The sequence below is a fragment of the Moschus berezovskii genome, chromosome 13, assembly GCF_049115385.1.
Source record: "Moschus berezovskii isolate FMDL1 chromosome 13, NW_MosBer_1.0, whole genome shotgun sequence".
NCBI lineage: Eukaryota > Metazoa > Chordata > Mammalia > Artiodactyla > Moschidae > Moschus > Moschus berezovskii.
The window spans coordinates 59,184,753-59,197,585 of NC_142472.1; the positions used below are offsets into that span (position 1 = coordinate 59,184,753).

Below are 12,833 nucleotides of genomic sequence, written 5' to 3' on the forward strand. Positions count from 1 at the left end.
AAAGGATGTTTTTTACTCTGTTGTAGCTCGTGACCTTGATTTCTGTTGCTAAGAAACCTGGATGACTCTTTTAGTCCTCATGGAAATTGTATTTAATGTAATCACTTTGGCTGAGTCATTAGTGGCTGTTGGCTAGATGCCAGCTCAAGGGAAGTTCACCTCAAACCCTTGCAAGGTAGACTAGTAGTGGAAGCTGTGCTAGCCCTAGGGGGCATGGTGGAAGTGCTTCAGGGGCTTCCTGGGGGTTGAGTGGGGCAAGGGCATTACCACTTTCTTCTACAACAGAATTATTCCACTTTGATCTGCTTCAAAGTTAGACTCCATTTGAAGAAAGTGCTTTACTAGAAGAGAGAGCAAATTTATCTGTAAAAAAAGCCCTGACCTAATTTACCAAAAAAGAATTTGAATCTCTGAGAAGTGACTTGCTGAAAGTTGCGCAGCTCATAAACACCAAGGCTGTGGATTAAGCTGCTTCTTCTGACTAAATTACTTTCCATTATCTCCCACTTCCTGTTACTAGGACTGAACACACAGTATGCTGCTAAGTCACCTCAGTCGTGCCCGACTCTGTGTGACCCCTTAGACGGAAGCCCACCCGGCTCCCCTGTCCCTGGGATTCTCCAGGCAAGAACACTGGAGTGGGTTGCCATTTCCTTCTCCAGAACACACAGTATAGCCACACATAAAATAGCAGTGTTTAAAGATAATATGAGATATCATGAACAATGATCCATGGTAATGGATTTGTGAAGTTTGACAAATGGATGATTTTGTAAAACAATGCTAGCACAGTATAGTTAGCTAACCGGTCAGTGAGCTGTTTGTTACCAGCCTGCAATGAAGTAAGCACAGAAATTGAGAGTATGTGCTTAGAACCCAAGAAAGTATTTTCTATATGGCTGCAACATACAAACACATAATTTAGTATTTCATGAAAGTTTTGGTCTGTGATGAATTAGAAAACCATAACTTAACAACAAAGTCAAGACTATGGTCTTTCCAGTAGTCACATACAGTTGTGAGAGCTGGACCATAAAGTAGGCAGAGTGCCAAAGAATTGATGCTTTTGAACTGTGGTGCTGGAGAAGACTCTTGAGAGTCCCTTGGTCAGTAAGGAGATCAAACCAGTCAATCTTAAAGGAAATCAACCCTGAATACTCATTGGAAGGACTGATGCTGAAGCTGAAGCTCCAATTCTTTGGCCACCTGATGCAAAGAGCGGACTCACTGGAAAAGACCATGATGCTGGGAAAGACTGAAGGCAGAAGGAGAAGAGGGTGACAGGATGAAATGGATGGATGGCATCACCAATGCAGTGAACATGAACTTGGGCAAGCTCTGGGAGATGGTGAGGGACAGGGAAACTTGGTGTGCTGCAGGCCATGGGGTTGTGAAGAGTTGGACACAACTTGGCGACTGAACAACAATTTAACAAAACTGATGCGATGAGAAATAGAAAACTAAACAGATCTATAGCCACTTATGAAAGTGGATCAATGGGTCAAAATCTAACTCCCTTAAAAATCCTCCAGTCTAAAATAGTTTATATGCATATTCTCCCAAATTTATACTGAATGGATCATATCTATTTTATATTGTATAAACTCTCCCAGAGATCAGAACAAGAAAAGTAACAACTCATTTTATGAAGTCAATGTAATCTCATACTTAAATTACCATAGACCCTTCATAAAAAGAGAACAATAGACTGATCTTACTCATGACCATAGATACAAAAACTCTAAATAAAATATTAGAAAATTAAACATATGTGATATATGAAAATATACAAAATATATGAAAATCCTACATATATTATGGTTAATTATTAAATTTTGAAATTATGTTAACACGTTACAGCATTAACAGATAAAAGGTAAAAGTAATGATTACTTTGATGGAAGAGAAGGAATTGCAGAAAAAACAAAAAAAACATGAAAAAAAAGTACTAACCCATTACCCATTATTTTAAATTCGTTATATCAACATTAAAAATAAAACAAAAGCATGCTTTAAAACCAGAAATGAAAAAGTTTTCCAGCCATCATTGTTTCTTTTCTGTTGGTGCAAACTGAAAGTGGGTGAGGGAACACAGCTATACTAATTAGAAAGGCATAAGGGAGGCCTGGGGAAGAGTTAGACATGACTGAGCGACTGAACTGAACTGAACTGAACAAAGCTTTCATCATTGATATGATTGTCCACACAGAGTAGTCTGAAACTTATACAAATTATTGGAACAAATAAGGAATTTTGGATTTTATCAAGATACTGTACAGAATATGAAGATATCATTTTCTTTACTATAAGTGAGCAACAAACATTATATAATTGTAAAAGATGCAATTTATATTAATAACTAAATTGATAAGCTATCTAGAAATAAATCTTAACAAAAATGTTCAAATTTATAAAGAAAAGATTTGTGAAAGTTTATTGAAAGATATAAATGAAGACCTTTTTAAAATCCATGTTTTCATGTATGAAAAGATTATAAAGACATCAATTTTATCCAAATTAGTTCATAAATTCAATATAATTGCAGTCATATTCTCACCAGGATTTTCTGAAGAACTGGATCAGCTGATTTTTCAGTCTTATAGAAGAGTAAAAGGTCAACAAAAGCCAGGAAAATCTGGAAGAGACCAAAGTAGGGGAGGGAAAAAAAGGAAGATAAAGATAAAAATTACTTTTATACTAAGACTTTTAACAAAACTATTGTAATTTTAAAAGTATAGTACTGGTTTAGAGATAGAAAAAGTGATCATTGAGAGCATGAAGACATTAAAAATATACCCTAGAATAAACTTGTGATATGACAGGCAATGTTATAAATCAGTGGGGAAAGGATAGAATTTTCAACAAATCGTGTGGGCCAATTGATTACATATGGAAAAAAAATAACATTAAACTACTGTTTCATGACATACAAATTCACATTCCCAAGTGGTTTAAAGACAAAAAAAAATTAGAAAAAACATGGAAGATGTATTTACTCAAAGACTTAGGTTCATGGGAGTAGAGGGTGTAATAAATAGGTTAATAATTTAAAGAGAGAAAACATAGAAGAAATTTCAGTATATAAACCTAGAGTTCTTTTTTTTATAAAATCACAAAATACCAGTAAATTATAGAGAAAAATATTAATACATCTATTTTAGAAAACAAATTTAAACTGCATTAAAAGTTAAGAGAAACCATAAACAAAGTGAAAAGGAAAGTCACAGACTGGGAAAATCCATGGGAACCACACATAAACCCCAAATTTATAAAAAATCTCTACAGGGAATTCCCTGGCTTTCCAGTAGTTAAGACTCCACCTTCCACTGCAGGGCAATGATGGGTTTGATCCCTGTTCAGGGAACTAAGGTGTCACATTTCAACTGGCATGACCCAAAAAAAGTTTTTTGTAGGAATATAATTATAATTCTTGTAAACTCTTATAATATATCTTAATGAAAAATTAGAACTTAAACATTCAACTATTAAAAAAGAAAAGAACTTCTACAATAACACAGTAGAAATGTAGCTAAGGGGCTTCTCAGGTGGCGCTAGTGGTAAAGAATCTGCCTAATAAAGCAGGAGACATAGGAAATGGGGGTTGGAATCTTGGGTTGGGAAGATGCCCTGGAGGAGAGCATGGCAACCCATTCCAGTATTTTGCCTAGAGAATCCCATGGACAGAGGAGCCTACTGGGCTACAGTCCATAGCATCACATTGAGTCAGACGTGACTGAAGCAATTTAGCACACAGGCCGTGTAGCTAAAAGCTTATGAAGAGTCAGTTTAAAAGCAAGAAACACACATGAGCAATTGCATATGAAAAATGAAAATATGCTCAACTTCACTAGTTGAGCTCAAGTTTACTACCAGGAAATTGAATCATGTCAATGTATGGCAAAACCAATACAATATTGTAAAGTAAAAAAAAAAAAAGAAAAATGAAACAGTGAGCTGCTATTTGAGGCTATCAGATTAGCAAAACATAATCAATCTATTGACATCAAGTTTTGGTAAATACGTTACACATTTCTGGAGGGCTTCTAAATTAGTCCAGCCTCTTGGAGAACAAGTCTGTCATCATTTGATTACGTTAACTATGGTTCAGCAAATGTACTTCTAATTTATTGAGTGTTTACTTAAATAAATACTAGATATACATGCTAGAATCAATGTACAACATGTTGATTGTATTCTTTGTGATAAAGTGGGAAAAATGCATGCCCTTGAATAGAAGGCAAAATTTATTTTTTTAATTTGAAGGAATATTAAATAATCTTAAGGTAAATTTACCAGTACTTGGAATAATAAACTTCAAAAACATTAGTTTCAGTGCAAAAGTTAATCTTAAAAGATAACTGTATTATTCTTGTAAGTTTAAAAAACACACAAGATCATTTTTATATAAAATTTTATGAATAAAAACATGTGATAAAAGTCCTAAAAACCATGTGGCAACAATCCATGTCAACTTCAGGTGGTACCTCCTAGGTAGGAAAGGATGAAGATGGAGATTTACTGTATCTTAAAATTATGTTCCTTTTAAAAAAAACGGAATAAAACAGATCTCTTTCAAATAATAGTAACACATAGAAATCTTGGGTGATGATTACGTGAGTGTCATATGATTCACTGTATAGTTTGGCTTTATTGTTCATTTGAAACAGAATTATTCATTTGACTTTGGTTCCTAAAAAGGAAGAAACAGGGATTGAAAAATCATTTACACTCAAGGACATAGCCCTCGTCAGTTCTGCTGAGCCTGGACTGAGCTCAGGTTTTTCACCAGAGGACCAGCCTGAGCCCGGCCATTGGCTGATGATGTCTGTCAGAAAGCTGCATGGAGAGGGCCTACTGAGGGGACCACTGAGCCCTCTGCATTTGCCTCTGGCAGCTGAGCTCTGCCCTTCTCCTCTGGGGTGCCCTGATACCAGAGTGCGTGAGAGGATGTGGTGGTGGCACAAAGATTTGTGGCCAGATACCAGGACACACAGAAGTTACAAGAGAAAAGCATTCTGTTTTAACTCCACCCATTGACCTTTGGTGGGTGAGTTTTCAGTGAAACAGCAACATCTTCTGAATGCTTGGAGGGAAGGCTTTATAACCTAGGGGTAAGACGCAGCTTCTAAATACAATTGATGTGGCTTTCCTGACTTCCTTCAGGGTATCCGTTTTCCAACACATAATCTTCCCATTGTCCACACTGATTTCTGTTTGCTTTGGCAGGGTTAACTGCTGGCAGGCCTCCTCTGTGCTGAGCTCCTCATCCTCCACTGTGCAGGGGTTACTGAAGTAACAGCAAGCTTTCCCTCACTACCCGGAACAGGAGCCAAGTGTGACACAAATTGTGAAACTTGTTTCTGGTTACTAGGAAAACTTAAAGAAATCCTAATCAAGCAAAAAGTTGACAAAAATCTTTCCAACGTTTGAACAAAAAAAGGTACTTTTCAGGTCTTAGATTTATGGAAGTCAGTTCTCCAAACCCAGCCAGACTTTCAAACCTCCTATTCTTTGCGCTATGTTATTTAAATACACTGTAAATACCCACCGTTGCTCTAATACCAGGTCCATATTGTGCAAGACTACCATGGTCTGAAGACCTTGTTGAATTTGAAAAAGGCAGAAGTTCCGTTTCTGGCGCATAAACTTGAATCAGGACTAGGGTAAGAGTGCCAAAGAAGTCCACACTGACAGCTAGACAAGCAGGCCATTTATTTGGAAAGACTTTGAATCCCTTCCCAGAGCAAAATGTAGCCCTTTATACTCAGCAGGCTTGGAATAAAATCGTCTTAACTGACTTGATCAGTGTCCTGAATTTTAGGTTGTAGGAAAATGCATCTGATAACTTGGAGAAGGGGTGGAAAACTAGGTCCTGAAAAGATGATTTCCTCATGGGGGTTCCTGCCATGATATTTTCTAACTTGTGTGTTGGGTGAGGATTTATATTGTTTGTTGAAAGTACTATCTCTGTGACAAAACCCGAAGTCTGGGAGGAAAACATAAAAGGAATGAAGAAAAAATGGAAAATATGACACCTCCTGATAAAACCCACATGCATCAGTCAACCAACCAGATTTGCTGAATAAATATTGTATGTCAGGTCCTGTAAATATATATATGACCAAAATAAATATGACTAAGACACAGTCCTTGTCTTTAAAGACTTGCAGGAGGAATGGAGGTGCAGGCTAGATGATAAAGGAATGTGATGATCCAATATGTGTGTGTCCCAACAGTGGTGATTAAGACACTTACTTGACTTTCCTTTGGCAGAAACTTGCAACAAGAACAAAAAGGCACAAATTTAGTATGTGAATGATCTCTTCCTATGTGTACCCTTGTTCAGTGTACAATCGGAATAGCTCGACATGGTGATCCAGCACTACAAGACGGAAAAGAAACTGAATCAGGAAATCAGGCACAGCTTCTCTTGAAATGTCCCTGTATCAACCAAGCCTCGGTACTTGAATGCAGAGACCAGATCATCCTTTAAAACTTCTCCATGGAACATCACTCTAGGGAGCCCATTTTCTTCTTCTCCTATCTAACCCCCTCCTGGAGGGGCTTCCCAGGTGGCGCTAGTGGTAAAGAACCTGACTGCCAATGCAGGAGACGTAAGAGAGGTAGATTCGATCCCTAGGTTGGGAAGATCCGCCAGAGGAAGGCATTGGCAACCTACTTCTTGCCTGGAGAATCCCGTGGACAGAGGAGCCCGGTGGGAAGCATATTGTACACTATGGCCATCAAAGAAATCTATACACATCTTAATTCAAATGTCTCATTCAAGTTCTCTCTTAAAGAGCTCTTGGGCTGGGAGCTCCTGGGGGCTGGACTTCTAAGAAATCTGAGAGACCCAGCATGGTCCTGACTTCACAGCAGCCCTGTCAGGGGCTCATCTGGACCTACCCCCAGTTAATATGTCATGCAAATTTACTGCTTTCAGTTAATAAATAGCCTAATAACTTCTCTTTCAATCATTCCCCCTCTCCCCCACACCTCCCTCAAGCCTACCCAGATCTGAAAGAACTCTTCTGGGTGACTTGAAAGTTCAAGTTGAGGCATTGAATCAGAATGAATCCTTTCTCCTTTTCTCAGGGATTTGTTGAATGAACTCTGCTACGTAGGCATTGGGGCTAAGAGGCAGGTACAGAGATAGATGGAAATCGTCCCAATCAGCAAATAAGAACACATCACATTTATAGGTTCCAAATTATTTTCATAAGTATCAATATTTGCAACTTTGAGAGGTCAGTATTATTCTGTATATTTTTGTAGGTAAAGAGACTAAAGCTCTGAGAGAGTAGTCCAAACTTGCACAAGTAGTATATATTGACGTGGGACCTGCAACAGACTCCTCTGCTCTAAGTCTCATCTCTCTCTACAAGGGCTGGCTACGTCTCTAGTCCAGAGAGGACAGTAGCATGACTTGTGTCACAGCAGTGGTGCAAACAGAGTTGTGGCCACAGAGGGAGAGGGATATATGTCCCAGAAGGTAAGGTGAGGTGGGGGTGCAGAATGGGAAACCTAAGCACAGATGGTATTTCCACTGACAAGTTCAAGTGAAAAGGCAAGTCAGTATGAGGAATGGCCCTAGGACAGCCATATATGAGAAGGGAGAATTTCAGGTCTGGTTGGAAAATGTCAAGTGAATAGTTCGGCACAGCTGGTCTAGATTCTATGCAGGCTGCAGAGACAGGGAAGGAAGAATGAAGTAAGGGCAGTGGTCACAGGCCAGGCTGTTGAATGCACCGTGAGCTCAGTAGCACCGGGAACCACAGAGGAGGGGCAGCTCAGATGTGGGCCTGGAAGGAGAGGTGTTAATTTAAGAGCAGGATGAAGAAGGGATTACCAGATGGGACAGAAGATACTTCCAGATACTGTCAGGGCCAGCTAAAAGAGGGGTGTCTCTCAGCAAGAGCTGCAACAGTGGCACCAGAAGGCAGTGAGTAGCGTGCAATGACTCGAAATGCCCCCTATCTATTTTCTGAGGTTTTCAGTCAGTTCAGTCGCTCAGTTGTTTCTGACTCTTTGCGACCCCCTGGACTGCAGCACACCAGGCTTCCCTGTCCATCACCAACTCCCAGAGCTTGCTCAAACTCACGTCCATTGAGTCAGTGATGCCATCCAACCATCTCATCCTCCATCGTCCCTTTTTCCCCCTGCCTTCAATCTTTCGCAGCATCAGGGTCTTTTCCAAGGAGTCACGCTCTTCACATCAGGTAGCCAAAGTATTGGAGTTTCAGCTTCAGCGTCAGTCCTTCCAGTGAATATTCAGGACTGATTTCCTTTAGGATCTGAGGTTTTAAATGCACATAAACATATATATTAAGCAGTCCCTTAATTCTTTTTTAGTGGTGAATCCTATTTATCATATATCCCTTCTTGTGGAAGCCAATTATATATATTAAAAAAAAAAACAAAGCAGAGTTGCTCTGGCAACAAAGAGGTGCTTGGGGGCCCAGAGTGCCAGCTTCCCTGGGTGCACCCGGGCTTAGCTTGAAAATCACGTCTCAGGTGGAATTTAAGTGCTGCCTAAATGCACATTATCTCTTTGGACACATTGTCTCCGTTTTTGTTTTGTTTTTTGGAAAATTGAACTTAGATTCTTTTATACTGTCTGTGACAGATTCTAACCAAATATTGCTCTGTAAGAGTTTTAAAATCTCAGGACTCAGGAAGATGCCTGGTCACATTGAGGCAGATGTTGGTATTAGCTGCATTTCCAGCCAGTCAGTCAGTCATACTTCTACATGCTAGAGTGCAGCAGTGACCATTGACAGTCAGTCTCAAGGAGTTTATAAACTAGTGGGAAGATACATAATAAGTTCACAGGAGCAAACAACACTTTTAGATATTCTAATCAAGTACTGTGAAAAAAATCAATATAATTGAGAACAAAGGAGACTGGGAAATCTGAAGAGATGGTTTTTGAACAGTGGCCTGAAAGACATGAAGGAGGAAGTCCTGTGTAGACTTGAGAGATGTGCATTTTAAACAGCAGGTCCAGCAGGTGCCAAGCCAATTAGCCTAGAATCACTTGGTATGTTGAGTATCTCTGTGGCCTTACAAAGCCTTTGTGGCTGGATAGTGCCTGGTGAGTAGGAAACAAGTAGCATATAGGGTTCTCCTTTGGCAGGAGCAGAACAGTGGATCTTATTTCATTCTAAATATTCTAGGAAGCTGTGGGGGAATGAATATTCTGGTGTGCATTGTTACCCAGGCTGCTGGAAAATTCAGCAATGGACTTTGAAGGAACTAGAGTGGAAGGAGAGAAGCCAGTTCTGCAAGAGAGGATGCTGTAGGTGTCAGAACTTACTAGTCAACAGAACTGACTGGTGAATTTCGGTGGGATGTTATAAATCGAGAGTAATCCATAAAAACCCTATGTTTTTTCTTAAGGAACTTGGTAGATAGTGGTGCCCTTTACAGAGTTGAAGAGGACCTGGGGTAGAAGTTGATTTAGCCTATGGCATGGGTTGGAGAGTGTATAGGAATCAATAGTTCTGCTTTGGCTCCTGAGTAGAAGAGATCCAAGAAGAGATGCTGAGGGGGCAGTTGGAGGCTGGTGCTCAGAGTAAAACTGGGCTGGAGATGCTGATTTTTAGGCTTAAAAGATCGATCAGTAGTACTATGAGTGTGGAAAAGTTGGCTTAAAACTCAACATTCAGAAAACTAAGATCATGGCATCTGGTCCCATCACTTCATGGCAAATAGATAGGTGAACAGTGGGAAACAGTGACAGAATTTATTTTGGGGGGCTCCAAAATCACTGCAGATGGTGACTGCAGCCATGAAATTAAAAGATGCTTGCTCCTTGGAAGAAAAGTTATGGCCAACCTAGACAGCTTATTAAAAAGCAGTTACATTCCTTTGCCAACAAAGGTCCAACTAGTCAAAGCTATGGTTTTTTCAGTAGTCATGTATGGATGTGAGAGTTGGACCAGAAAGAAAGCTGAGTGCCAAAGAATTGATGCTTTTGAACTGTGGTGTTGGAGAAGACTCTTGAGAGTCCCTTGGACAGCAAGGAGATCCAACCAGTCAATCCTAAAGAAAATCAGTCCTGAATATTCAGGAAGGAGTGATGCTGAAGTTGAAACTCCAATACTTTGGCCACCTGATGTGAAGAACTGACTCATTTGAAAAGACCCTGATGCTGGGAAAGATTGAAGGTGGGAAGAAAAGGAGACGACAGAGGATGAGATGGCTGGATGGCATCACCGACTCAATGGACATGAGTTTCAATAAACTCCAGGAGTTGGTGATGGACAGGGAAGCCTGGTGTGCTGCAGTCCATGGGGTTGCACATAGTCGGACACGACTGAGCGACTGAACTGAACTGAACTGATGAGTGCTTACTCTATGCTAGGCACCACTGGAAGAAACATATTTTCCATTGTCAGAAAAGTGCTTCTCCTCTTAGAACTGGTTCCTGGAACAGCACAGAGCTAATGCAGGCAGGACTTCACCTTTGGGCGGGATAGTATGATGCAGCACCCACCCGCTTTCTGAGAAGAGATTTTCCAGGGTAATCATCTGGCATCCTTTGCGGAGCGCCAGGTCTTTGGCACAATTCTGATTTTAAAACCACCACAATCGGGCTTCTGTGAAACACAGTGCTGTGTAAATCTATGGTGTTAAGAGATATCATCTTGACATTTAGGTACTGTTCCAATAGCATCACACTGCACTCAAACAAAGAGGTCTTTCAATGTGGTCTGTGTTAAACCTGAGATGGAAATAGCTATGTGGGAAAACAAATTTCTCATGGGTTGTAAGTACTACTCAGACCACTTAATACATACTGTGTATCTATGGAATCTCCAGGTGTTTAATTTCTTTGAACCAACACTTGTTGCTGCCAGTCCTTACATGAAACAGTTTAATGTTAACACTGTAGTACTATTTGTTATTTGTGTTATTTGTATTATTTATGTTATGTTGTCTTATTTACATTTCTAACTGCACAGAAGCAGCTGTGCCAAGCATATTAAAAATACATTTCTTGCCAGAATTAGATTTGCCTTTTAAAAAAATGAAGGCAGGATGGCAAGAAAGAAAAGGAAGGAAGGAAGGGGAGGGAAAGAGGAGGTGAGAGAGAGAGAGAGAGGGAGGGAGGAAGAGAGAGAGAAGGGAAGGAAGGAAGGAAAGAAGAAACTCACTTAAAGGTGAGCTCTATTGGGACAGGTAGTATGCTGGTGGTTTTAATAATCAGCACCAAAATATATTAGACAATAGAAACGTTCTGCTCTTTCTTCTATATATCTATCATTCTTGGGATGCCAGTCTGAGAAATCTAGACTAGCAGAGTTTTGAGAATTGTTCATATGTCTACCCATCCATCTATTAAGTCACCAAAAAGGGAATGGTTCAGTGAAGGTGGATCAGGGCATAGGAAAAGCCTATGATATGTCAGGCAGGCACTCTCCTAGATACTGAGGTATTTGTTTATTCTCTCAACAAATATTTATGTGTGCCTACCGTGAGCCAAATACTGTGTGAGGCATTGATGATACGCTTGTGAAGGAGAGATATGGTATCTGCCCTTAAATTAGTTTGTGTGTGCTAAGTCACTTCAATCGTGTCCGACTCTTAGATCTTGCTTTAGTAACTAAATACACGAATACCTGGATATTAGTAAGCAATAAAATGTATAAATACAGGAATGTTCATTAACTGTAACAGTGCTACAAAATACGGTCATTTTTCAGTATATGAGGGTGATTAACTCCAGGACTCCTGAGAATACTAAAGTCTGGGGATGCTCAAGTTCTTTAAATAAAATGGCATAGTGTGTGCATGCTCAGTCACTAAATTGTGTCTGACTCCGTGACCTCATGTACTGTAGCCTGCCAGTCTCCTCTGTCCATGGGATTTCCCAGGCAAGAATACTGGAGTGGGTTGCCATTTCCTCCCCAAGGAGATCTTCCCAACTCAGGGATCAAACCCATGTTTCCTGTGTCTCTTGCATTGGCAGGTGGATTCTTTACCACTGAGCCACCTGGGAAGCCCCAAAGAGCATACTATTTGCATCTGCATTTGTATTCACATACAACCTATGCACATCTTCCTGTATACTTTAAATCATCTATAGATTACTTACAATACCTGCTGCTGCTGCTAAGTCACTTCAGTCGTGTCCGACTCTGTGTGACCCCACTGACGGCAGCCCACCAGGCTCCCCCGTCCCTGGGATTCTCCAGACAAGAACACTGGAGTGGGTTGCCATTTCCTTCTCCAATGTGTGAAAGTGAAGTCGCTCATTCGTGTCCGACCCTTAGCGACCCCACGGACTGCAGCCTACCAGGCTCCTCCATCCATGGGATTTTCTAGGCAAGAGTACTGGAGTGGCTTGCCATTGCCTTCTCCAACTTACAATACCTAAAGCAGTGTTAATGCTATGTAAATAATTGCCAGTACATGGCTAAATTATGCGGTTGGTTGAATCTGGGGATATGGCACCTGAAGGTACCAATGGTGACTATGGGGATTGGAACCCGAAGGTACATGGCTGATAAGATTACATAACAAGAGGACCTCACCTGGGATGGGACAAAAGTGCGGGTGGGGAAAGGTTCTTTGAAGAAATGATGTTTCATTTGAGACCTGGATGATAAGTAAAATGGAACCAGGGCAAAGGGCACTGCGCAAGGGCTAAGAGGACATAGTCCTAAAGGAGCCATAGAGCTAGATATGGAAAAAGGATACACCAATTAGTAAGCGCATTATGATCTGATGTTAGCAGTGTCATAAAATGGAACTACAGACATAGAGTTCTTTTATTCTTACTTTACACTACTCCATTCTTGGTTTTTTGTTTTGTTTCTATTTTACTT

The 12,833-nt window shown here is 40.3% G+C and overlaps 1 protein-coding gene and 1 long non-coding RNA gene across 2 annotated transcripts in view; one reads left to right on the forward strand and one right to left on the reverse strand.

The window, feature by feature from the left end:
• Positions 1-12,833, reverse strand: part of STARD13 (StAR related lipid transfer domain containing 13) — a 525,698-nt gene that overhangs the window by 471,566 nt on the left and 41,299 nt on the right. The window contains exon 2 of the mRNA XM_055426262.2: positions 2,558-2,635. The gene's annotated coding sequence lies outside the window, so the exon portion shown is untranslated. The remainder of the gene's footprint in view (positions 1-2,557; positions 2,636-12,833) is intronic.
• Positions 1-12,833, forward strand: part of LOC129556337 (uncharacterized) — a 31,507-nt gene that overhangs the window by 1,530 nt on the left and 17,144 nt on the right. The gene's annotated exons all lie outside the window — the stretch shown is intronic.